Consider the following 9,295-nt stretch of genomic DNA (forward strand, 5'->3'; position numbering starts at 1 on the left):
TGTGGTAGGCAGGTGCCCAATTGGTTGAGCCACATCTGCTTCCCAGTTTGCTAGTGTTTTGCTGAAGATTTTTGCATCTATATTCATAAGAGATATTGGCCTTGTCTTGTGGTATTTTTTGTCTTTTTTTTTTAATATTACATTAAAAAAAATATGAGGTCCCCATATATCCCTCACCCCCTCACCCCACTCATCCCATATCAAAAACCTCTTTCATCATCATGGGACATTCATTGTATTTGGTGAATATGCTTTGGAGCACTGCTGCACCACATGGATAATGGTTTGCATTATAGTTTACACTCTCCCTCAGTCCACCCAATGGGCCATGGCAGGACATACAATGTCCAGCCACTGTCCCTGCAGTATCACCCAGGGAGCCAAAAGTGTCTTGTGGTATTTTTCTCAAGCTTTGGAATGAAGATGTATTACATTGATTTTCTTATGAACCAGGCCTGCATCCCAGGGTTAAAGACAACTTGATCATGGTGGATAATCCTTTTAATACAATGTTGGCTTTGATTTGCTATTACTATATTGAGGATTTTTACATCTATATACATAAGGGATATTGGTCTGTAATTTTCTTTTCTTGGGGTGTCTTAATTTGGCACTGGTATTAGCATGAGGTAGGCCTCACAGAATGAGTTAGGAAGTACTCCCTCCTCTTCATTTTTTGAAGAGTTTGAGCAAGATTGGTGTCAATTCTTGAAATATTTGATAAAACTCATCAGTGAAGCCATTTGGTCCTGGTCTTTGTTTGGGGGAGGTTTTAAATTATTTATTCAATCTCTTTACACGTTATAACATAGAGAAATAAGAACAAAATCTCAGTGAGTTTTTACACATATAATCAATACACATTACACACACCCTCAAAACCTTACTCTCCCTAAATTCCTCCTTCACTAAACTCTGTAGCTCTTATCCTCAATTCATAGATTCATAACTGCCTACTGGTATCTTAGAGAGCATCCATTTCAATGGGCCCAACACAGAAACTAAGGCCTAAGAAAGGAAATTTGTATTGCTCTAAGTCAATCAGCTAATTAGTGGGGTGACCAAACCTAGAACCTAAATCCTCCCACCTCCAGGGCAATGACCTGTCACTTATCTCACGCCCTCAGAAAGACCAAATGTGGGCTCCGTGTGGATGTTGTTATCTTTATTGAGTAGAAGTCAGCGGTGATGATTCTCTAATGCTACTCAGGAGGTCTTCAGCTGGTCACAGTTACAATCTGCAGCAGTGTTTGTACCGACTTTTGCATTCTGCAGGCAAGATGGAGCAGCCATGCGTTTTTTGGTGCTTACAGGAACCACCCATTTTTTCACATTCCAAGAACTTCCCCTTTTTTTCAAATCCTATAGAAACAAAGAAGTAAAGGCGTCTTTAACCAAAGCTACTAGAGTTCATCTTGTCTAGCTGGTCAAAATGGGCCACCTGGCTGTTTCTCTATTATCTGCTAGCCTCGAATGGTTTTTATGTTTTTTAATTGTTTTTAAAAAATAAAAAAAGTAATTTCAATGATACATGAAAATCATGTGAAATTCAAATTTCAGTGTCCACAAATAAAGTTTGATTGGAACATAATCATGCTCATTCACTTGCACATTTCCTATGGCTGTTTTTGTGCTGCAACAGCAGAGATGAGTTGTTATTTCAAAGACCTAATGGCCTTCCAGTCCTAAAGTACTTTGCAGAGCTCTGTAAATGGTATCCTTCCTTTTAAGATGAAGTAATAATGTTGGATCAAACAGAATAACTGATTTGTTTGTCACAAAATTAGGAGTATACTTCTGCTGTTTTACAAATTCTCTTCATAAAGACACCCTAAATGCTTTCCTCCTTCTCTACACGGCAAACCTTCCTGGAGTGCATAGGACAAATTAGACAATGAATGTTGAATAAATGAATAACTAATATGATGCACTGAGTATTCAGACTCCTGAATAAAGTGCTTCCCATATACCATGCACTGTAAGTTGTTGCATAAATTGCTATATTTTAAATGCCAAAGACATGCCACAAATTAGGCACTGATCTTCTCATGCTCTTTTAAGTTAAGCTGGGAATAAAATAATAAAAGATCAAGAAGGTAGACTGTGACAATTCAGAGAGCAACATGAGAGGGAAGAGAACTTGAACAATGCCCACATTCAAAAGAGCAAGGAAGAGAAGAACAAACAATGGAACCAGTAAGAAACATTTCTATCAGACTTAAGGCACTTAAAGGTACTGTGTCAGGATGGCCGCAGACTTAACCAGGAATCAGTAGACCTGGCCTCCAGTTCCTGCACTACAACAACCAAAGCTTCAAGTAGTTTTTCCTGTGTGAGCCACAAATTCTCCTAATTGTTCAGAAGGCAAGGAAAAATACCTAAAATCTTCATCCATTGGTCTGTTCACGAAATATTTCAGGCTCTCTGCTCTCTTAGCACACAGTGGGATGGCACACCCTTGCTTTTGTCTCCTTGGTGGGGACCAGGTGATCATGTGGCTAATGACCTGCAGTGGAAACCACGAGCCCTTATGTGCCAACACGAGACTCGTCAGAACCGTTCTTGACACAGTGGCCAGCAACATTCTCAGTATGGCAAAGCCGTCAGCCTGGGTCTGAGTGGCTACAGAGCGCAGGACCTGTCTATGGCCATGAGGGACTTGTACTAGGAGCAAGCCTTACAGCCCTGCTCTGTTAAGACACCAAGACGTGGACAGTTCCCACCTCAGCAGAACCTGGCCTACCATACATAGTGCTGGCAGGACTCCAAGTTAACTTCGAATTTCAGGTAAACAATAAATCATCTCTTAGTATAAGTATGCCCCAAATATTGCACAGTACATACTCAGATTCACACTTAGTAAATGTTCATACATAATTTAATAAATAAATCTATTCTCTGGGACTGCTAAACATTCAATAATACATAAGAGGACGCACATTGACCATTGACTTGGGCTGGATTCTAGGCTTTCCTGTGTAGGAGTTGTAGAACTTTGAGCAAATTAATTCATTTTTTAGTCTCAATTTCCTCATCCGTAAAAGAGATAAGTATCTACTCCTCAAACATTGTTATGAGAAGTCAACCTAGGATAGTGAATTAATTTTTGATAGTGTTTAGTAAAGAGGTAGTTCTCCATATCACTTGATATTGTTTTTGTTTTTGTTGCTGTCTGTTACCTGTAAATGTTATCTATTATATAAGAGTAGTTATGGGTTTACAACTAACTAGGTAAGGATAATCCTGGAAAAGTATTTTTAATTTCTTTAAACCTCTCTTTCCTTGTTTGTGAAATGGAGTATGTTGTGCATTTTGTAATTCTTTCAGCTTTTGTATTATTCAATTATTACATATTTCAATACGTTTGATTAAAATCAGTTTGGTCCTACCCCGAGATCCAAAATCATCCACCTGCTATCCTACCAGTTGGATTTTCAACTTACCTGATGCTGACTGAATAAAATATAAAAGAAGGAGAAAGACAAGGAACAGTATCTTCATGATGGGAAATGAACTCTGAGGATAACTGGAAGTGTTTGATGGTGGACCTCTCTCCAGAGTACATCAATGGGGAAAAAAGATCTGGAAAAGAGTTTGAAAAATTCACAAAAGGTTGTGTTCCTAATACAAATGCTCAAATTAGGGCCTGAGTGTACTTGGAGAATGTTTCATCAATGAACACATTGCACGAATCCAAGTTTCCTCCTGTCAGAAAAGAAGACCTTCAACATTCTCTAGCTGATTTTCATTTCAGTTTATGGGCTCAAGGCTTGGTGTCTTTTTTTTCCCCCACAGAATAACATTTTTACAAAACTTAATGATTTGGGGGGTGGGGGGAAATCACCCATTTATTAATTCACCTTTGTTGCATGTCTCTGCACCTGACAGCTTCACTATCAGGAATACCAAAAAAGTGCTGAAATTTAAAGCTTGAATGAGGCCAAATCATACCCTTTTGAGACCATGGTAGTAAAGCTTTGACCATTTTTGGTAGGGGAGAAAGATGGCTCTTGGAAATGAACCTACAACTGCAGGTACACCCACATAATGCCCCACTGAATTCTACTTATTCTTACTAGCACAATCATAATTTAGTGTTTGCATAATTTAATAAGATAATAATGAGCCTCCTCTAACCTTCACGCTGGGGAGTGAAGGGCACGGAGCAGACATCCCTGAACACCACTTATGAGTCAAGAACCTTGAAATGGTGTCTTAGTTCGTACAACTGCCATGTGACATAGACATTATTTTATTTCTTTAAGCAAGCAAATGCAAATCAATAACTAATATGGGACCTGGATTCGAATACTATCTAGTCACTGCCAAAACTTTTACTCATTTCATCATAACTTCCTGCTGAAATAAGGATGATGACTTTTGCTATTAGAAAGAACATAGCCCAAAGTGAACTAAGCTTATGGGTCTGTGTGTGTTAGAGAGAGTGTGTGAAATTGAGAGAATGGGTAGAGAGTTGCCTATTAAAAGTTTCCTGGGGAAGTGGATGTGGCTCAAGCAATTGGGCTCCTGCCTACCACATAGGAGGTCTGTGGTTTGGTTCCTACTGCCTCCTAAAGAAGACAGCAAGCTGGCATGGTAGGCAAGCATGGCAAGCTGACGCAAGATGATGCAACAAGAGACACAAGAAGAAAAAGATAATGAGAGACACAAGAAAGCAGGGAGCAGAGGTTCAAGGTGCCTCCTAAAGAGGATGAGTAGTACAGTGAGCTGGCATGACAGGCAGGTGCGGTGAGCTGACACGACAAGTTGACGCAACAAGAGACACAAGATGAAAAACATGAGAGACACAACAAATCAAGGAGCGGAGGAGGCTTAAGCAATTAAAAGCCTCCCTCCCACGTCAGAGGTCCTGGATTCAGTTCCCGGTGCCTCCTAAAGAAACAAAGAAGATGAACAGACACAGCAAGTGCAAACACCGAAAGGGTGGGGAGAGATAAATTAAAATAATAATTTTAAAAAAGGTTTTCTGAATCACCCTTTTCTATCAAAGAAGGAAAGGATCTGGCATGATGGACCATGCTAATGAGTACAGGGAATGCTCCCTAAGGAAGGTGACCATGTCACTTATCATCTAAAGGGACATTTCTTAGAATTTAAGAGACTTAATAGTTATGCTGGAACTACAGACATACATTGGCTCAGCCCCAGGCAAACTGGGACCATTTGTTACCCTGCCCCAAAGAAAACCTCTTTGTTAATAAGCACAAGTTTCTTTGCTGAAGGTTGGGCAAAGCCTTGCAGTTCATAGTTCTCTCTTCACTGCCCCCCAGCTGCCCACTCTGAGAACAATGGCCGAGGACATCTGGACTGCCTGCAGGGTCTCCTGGGACACAGGCAATCCTGAAGAAGCTGGCGATGATGCTGGTTTATCTTTACAATTCACCATTTGCCCATTTTCCCCTCTCAGCCCAAAGATTATGGGAGGATGGAACTTGAGAAATTGAGCTCTACCTTCTTACCTTTGGAAGTCAATTGACTTAGAATGATTTTATCCTAAGGTGAAACACACTGCTCACCATGTACCAAGCACTATTATACTAATATAAAGAGTGTTGCCAGGAGATAGTTAGTGACCTGGCAGGAGATCCCTGGAGGACTTATCTGCTTACCCATTCTTGGTTGTACAAATTATTATAAAACCCTCATCCCACTTGGACAGCTTCAAGTCCTTTATGGAACAAGCCTGGGTACCAAGGAATGATTAATTTTTTGTGCAGGCATAAACTTCTTGGCTACGAGAAGGCTGGTGAATACACAGTAACTTGCTGATTCTACAGTGCTTCTGTTTATCTGAACATAGACACTCGCTCTCCCATCCTCGTCCCCTAGGATTGATCCTGGGTCATTGAGCTAACCTTCATGGACACACTTTTCTTTCATTTATCTTAGACCAGTTCCGAGACACTCTAAAAAAAGGAACTAATGTTTCTGACAGTTTCTCTTGGTCCAGAAGCAAAGATATAAAATGGCTCCACTTCTGAATAAAGATCAGCATTTGAACCTTTCATTAAGTTGAGATCTACTTTAGTTTTGTGATCATGACCTAAAAACAGGACAAGCATTTGTAGAAATCTGTTTAAATGAGCCACACTTAATTCAATGTAGTAGCTGTAAGGGTTTTACTTTGCTGCTTCCAGGAGCAGTAGCTTTGTAACAACAACAATAATAATGGTGATAATAATAACAGAAAAGAAAGTATGGATTGGATGCTCTTGCCCATGTCCCTAACTCCTATACACTCACCCTGAAAGCAGTCCTCTTTGGTGCCTCTTAAAAATTAGGTACAGAACCTCCTTCTTCCACCATGAATGACCTCTCCTGAGACTTACCTTACAGTTGGCCACTCCACCCTGCACAGACTGTCTGCTGCCAGGTCCATTAGTGCAGGGATGTCTGGCAGCAACTGTTCATGACAGCACAATTAGGGGGCAGGTCAACAATGGGCAAGCAGGGCTGAACGAGGTCCTGCAGGTGCATTATGACCTCTTACTGTCAGAAACTGTTTGGTGGAGAGGGGGAGGACTTGAGGGGCACCAGGGAGAAGAGGATGGTAAGTGAAGACTGTATAGATACCCCTTTCAAAGGGTTTTGCTGAAAACTGAGCAAAGGCAAGAAACAATAGAAAAAGATGATGCAGGGTCAAAGAACAAGTTTCAGCTGGTTTGTTTACTTTGCTTTAGGTTTTTTACAGTCAGTAGATGGCGAGATAAGGGATGGGGCAGGTGACAGCATCACAGCTGGAGTCCTGTCTCCCCTACCACGAGGAAATGGATCCAGGGCCCAGGGAGAGAGTTTGTCCTTAGAGTGAGCAGGGGCAGTTCATCCCAGTAGCCAGCTCAGTTACGCGATTCCCACAGAAAAGCAACCCTCTTCATGTTACTGAAATGAGAAAATCATTTTCCTGTGTGGGAGACACTTAGAAATGTCATGGCAAATGACCTCAACAACATCCTTGTTCATAAAACATTAACAAATCTTATAGGGTAAAACTTAAAGTTGAAGAAAAAAATTAAAACCCCAAATAAAAGATGACTGTGAACAGTAAAACCAAACCACATTTTAAGTCAGGAAAAGATTAAAAGTTAACAAAAAGGGAGCAGATGCGGCTCAAGCAGTTGAGTGCCTGCTTCCCACATGGGAGAGCATGGGTTTGGTGCTTGGTGCCTCCTAAAAACAAAAAAACAAGTAAACAAATGAAAAAAACAAAAAACCACGTGTGAGGTTCCGGATTCAATCTCTGGCCCTGGTACCTTAAAAAAACACTGTTAACAAAATAAGCTAAAACTAAAGAACAAAAGAGAAATTGGATTAACATAGTGAATAAAACAATGGCATGACAAGGTAGACGTACAAGAGGAAGAGTTAATTTTTATTACTAAACAGGCATTCAGAATTGAGGAAAAGATGAATATTTTAAAGTATAAGAAATAGAATGATGATTTGGGGAGTCAAGGAAAAGCTTGACCATTGAGAAGCAGATAGAAAAAAATAGTTGGAGGCCCTACAAGATTGAGCCCCGTAACTGGGAGGACGAGAGCCTGGCAGGGAGGCACTCTGCCCGCTGCCCTCTCGGTGCTCAGTGGGTGGCCTGGGCATGTCAAGTGTTCATCTTCAGAAGACCTCTCCAAGCACATTGCCCTAGTGTGGCCACGTGCTGAACACACACACAACTCAAACTGAGAAAAGGACTCTGAAGAAAATACACTTTTCTTTGAGACCAGATTTGGTCTAGTGTCAGGGAAGTTACTTGAAGTGACTCGAGCTGAGGATGAGTGACATTTCTAGGCAAAAGTGTGCCATGAACATTTATGCAAATAAGTAAATATGAAAATACATAAGGTCTTCAACAGTATTGGTAATTTTCCAATATTTTGTCTGTGGTTCATTAAACCAATCTAGGTTTTGGATCTTTGGTGCTCATGGTATGTCATTTTTAAGTAGCAAAATAAGACTTGGTGTAGTTTAAGAAATAGATACCCCAACAAAAACAACAAAAACCCATCAAGGAAAAATCAAAAATATTTTTCAAGATGTTCTTGTCTTCATAAAGACGATAATTTATAAATTGCAGGTTAAAACAATATTTAAAACAACAATGCAGCCCTGTCTTTAGAAAAGTACTAAATTTCCATTCTTTTTACATTATGGGACTCTGTCTTACTATTTTGTCTCATTGCTAGAGAATTGCTTAGACCAGCGCTGCCCCATAGAACTTTCTGTGACGATAGACATCTTCTCTATCTGTGATGTCCAATAAGTGGTCACCAGCCTCATGTGGTTATCAAGAACTTGGAATGTAGCTGTTGTAACTAAGGAACTGAATTTTAAATTTTACTTTTAATTTAAATTTAAAAAGCCACATGTGTCTAGTGGCTGAGATACTGGACAAATGGACTTCTTAATCTCAAGAATTCTTTCTGGTTGACAGTCATCTTTTTCATTCTTGGACCAGTCAGAGTGCCAAGCACATTGTAAGCACTCAGTATCCATGAGATGAATGAGTTTTTGGAAGTTGTCTTCTGTTTACTATTATCACATTACTGGATTCTAGTTCTCTGTGATTTATGAATTCCTCTGTCTGCTTGAGAATTGAGAATATCAAAGCTAGAAGACACATTAGAAGACCTTCCAGATGGAGAAGATCAAGCGGTAGAGAGCTTTGTCCTTTTGGGGGCCACAATGACTGAATCTTTTAGGAATTGCGTATTGAGAAAGATTTTTTTTTTTTTTGAGGCCCTATCGAGGCTTCCCAGCAAAGTGTGAGAGTGTCATGATGGACGTAGTGCATGGTCAGCCAGGAGTGTGCGGAAGGGGCCGGGGAGGAGCTCCTCTCATCTACTGCTGCAAAACCAGCCACCCTCTGTGGTGGTTTGAAGCTGTTTGTACCCCAAAAAGACAGGTTCTTAAATTTAATCCATTCCTGTGGGTGTGGCTCCATTGTAAATAGGACTTTTTGACAAGGCTCCTTCAGTTAAAATACGACCACTTTCATCAGGATGGGTCTTAATCCTCTTACGGGAGTCCTTTATAAAGCGAATGAAAAGAGAGAGGGGGGGAGAGAGAGAGAGAGAGAGAGAGAGAGAGAAAGCCACCAAAGCAAGAAACTGAAAGCAATGAAACTGGAAGAGAACAAAGAGACCAGCAGATGCCACCATGTGCCTTGCCACATGCCAGAGGGGCCAAGGATAGCCAGCAGCCAGTCCTTGGGAAGAGAGTATCACCTCAATGGTGCCTTAATTCGGACAGTATCACAGATCAAAGTGTAAGCAAATAA

At 40.6% G+C, this 9,295-nt stretch overlaps 1 long non-coding RNA gene across 1 annotated transcript; it reads right to left on the reverse strand.

Annotated features, from left to right (window-relative positions):
• Nucleotides 1-1,150: 1,150 nt before the first annotated feature.
• Nucleotides 1,151-6,377, reverse strand: LOC131275971 (uncharacterized). The gene is made up of 3 exons (XR_009183442.2): nucleotides 6,265-6,377; nucleotides 3,444-3,582; nucleotides 1,151-1,362 (listed from the first exon to the last, which is right to left on the reverse strand). It is a non-coding gene; the product is annotated as an uncharacterized lncRNA (long non-coding RNA).
• Between the last annotated feature and the right edge of the window lie 2,918 nt (nucleotides 6,378-9,295).

Source organism: Dasypus novemcinctus, chromosome 25 (assembly GCF_030445035.2).
Source record: "Dasypus novemcinctus isolate mDasNov1 chromosome 25, mDasNov1.1.hap2, whole genome shotgun sequence".
Classification (NCBI taxonomy): domain Eukaryota; kingdom Metazoa; phylum Chordata; class Mammalia; order Cingulata; family Dasypodidae; genus Dasypus; species Dasypus novemcinctus.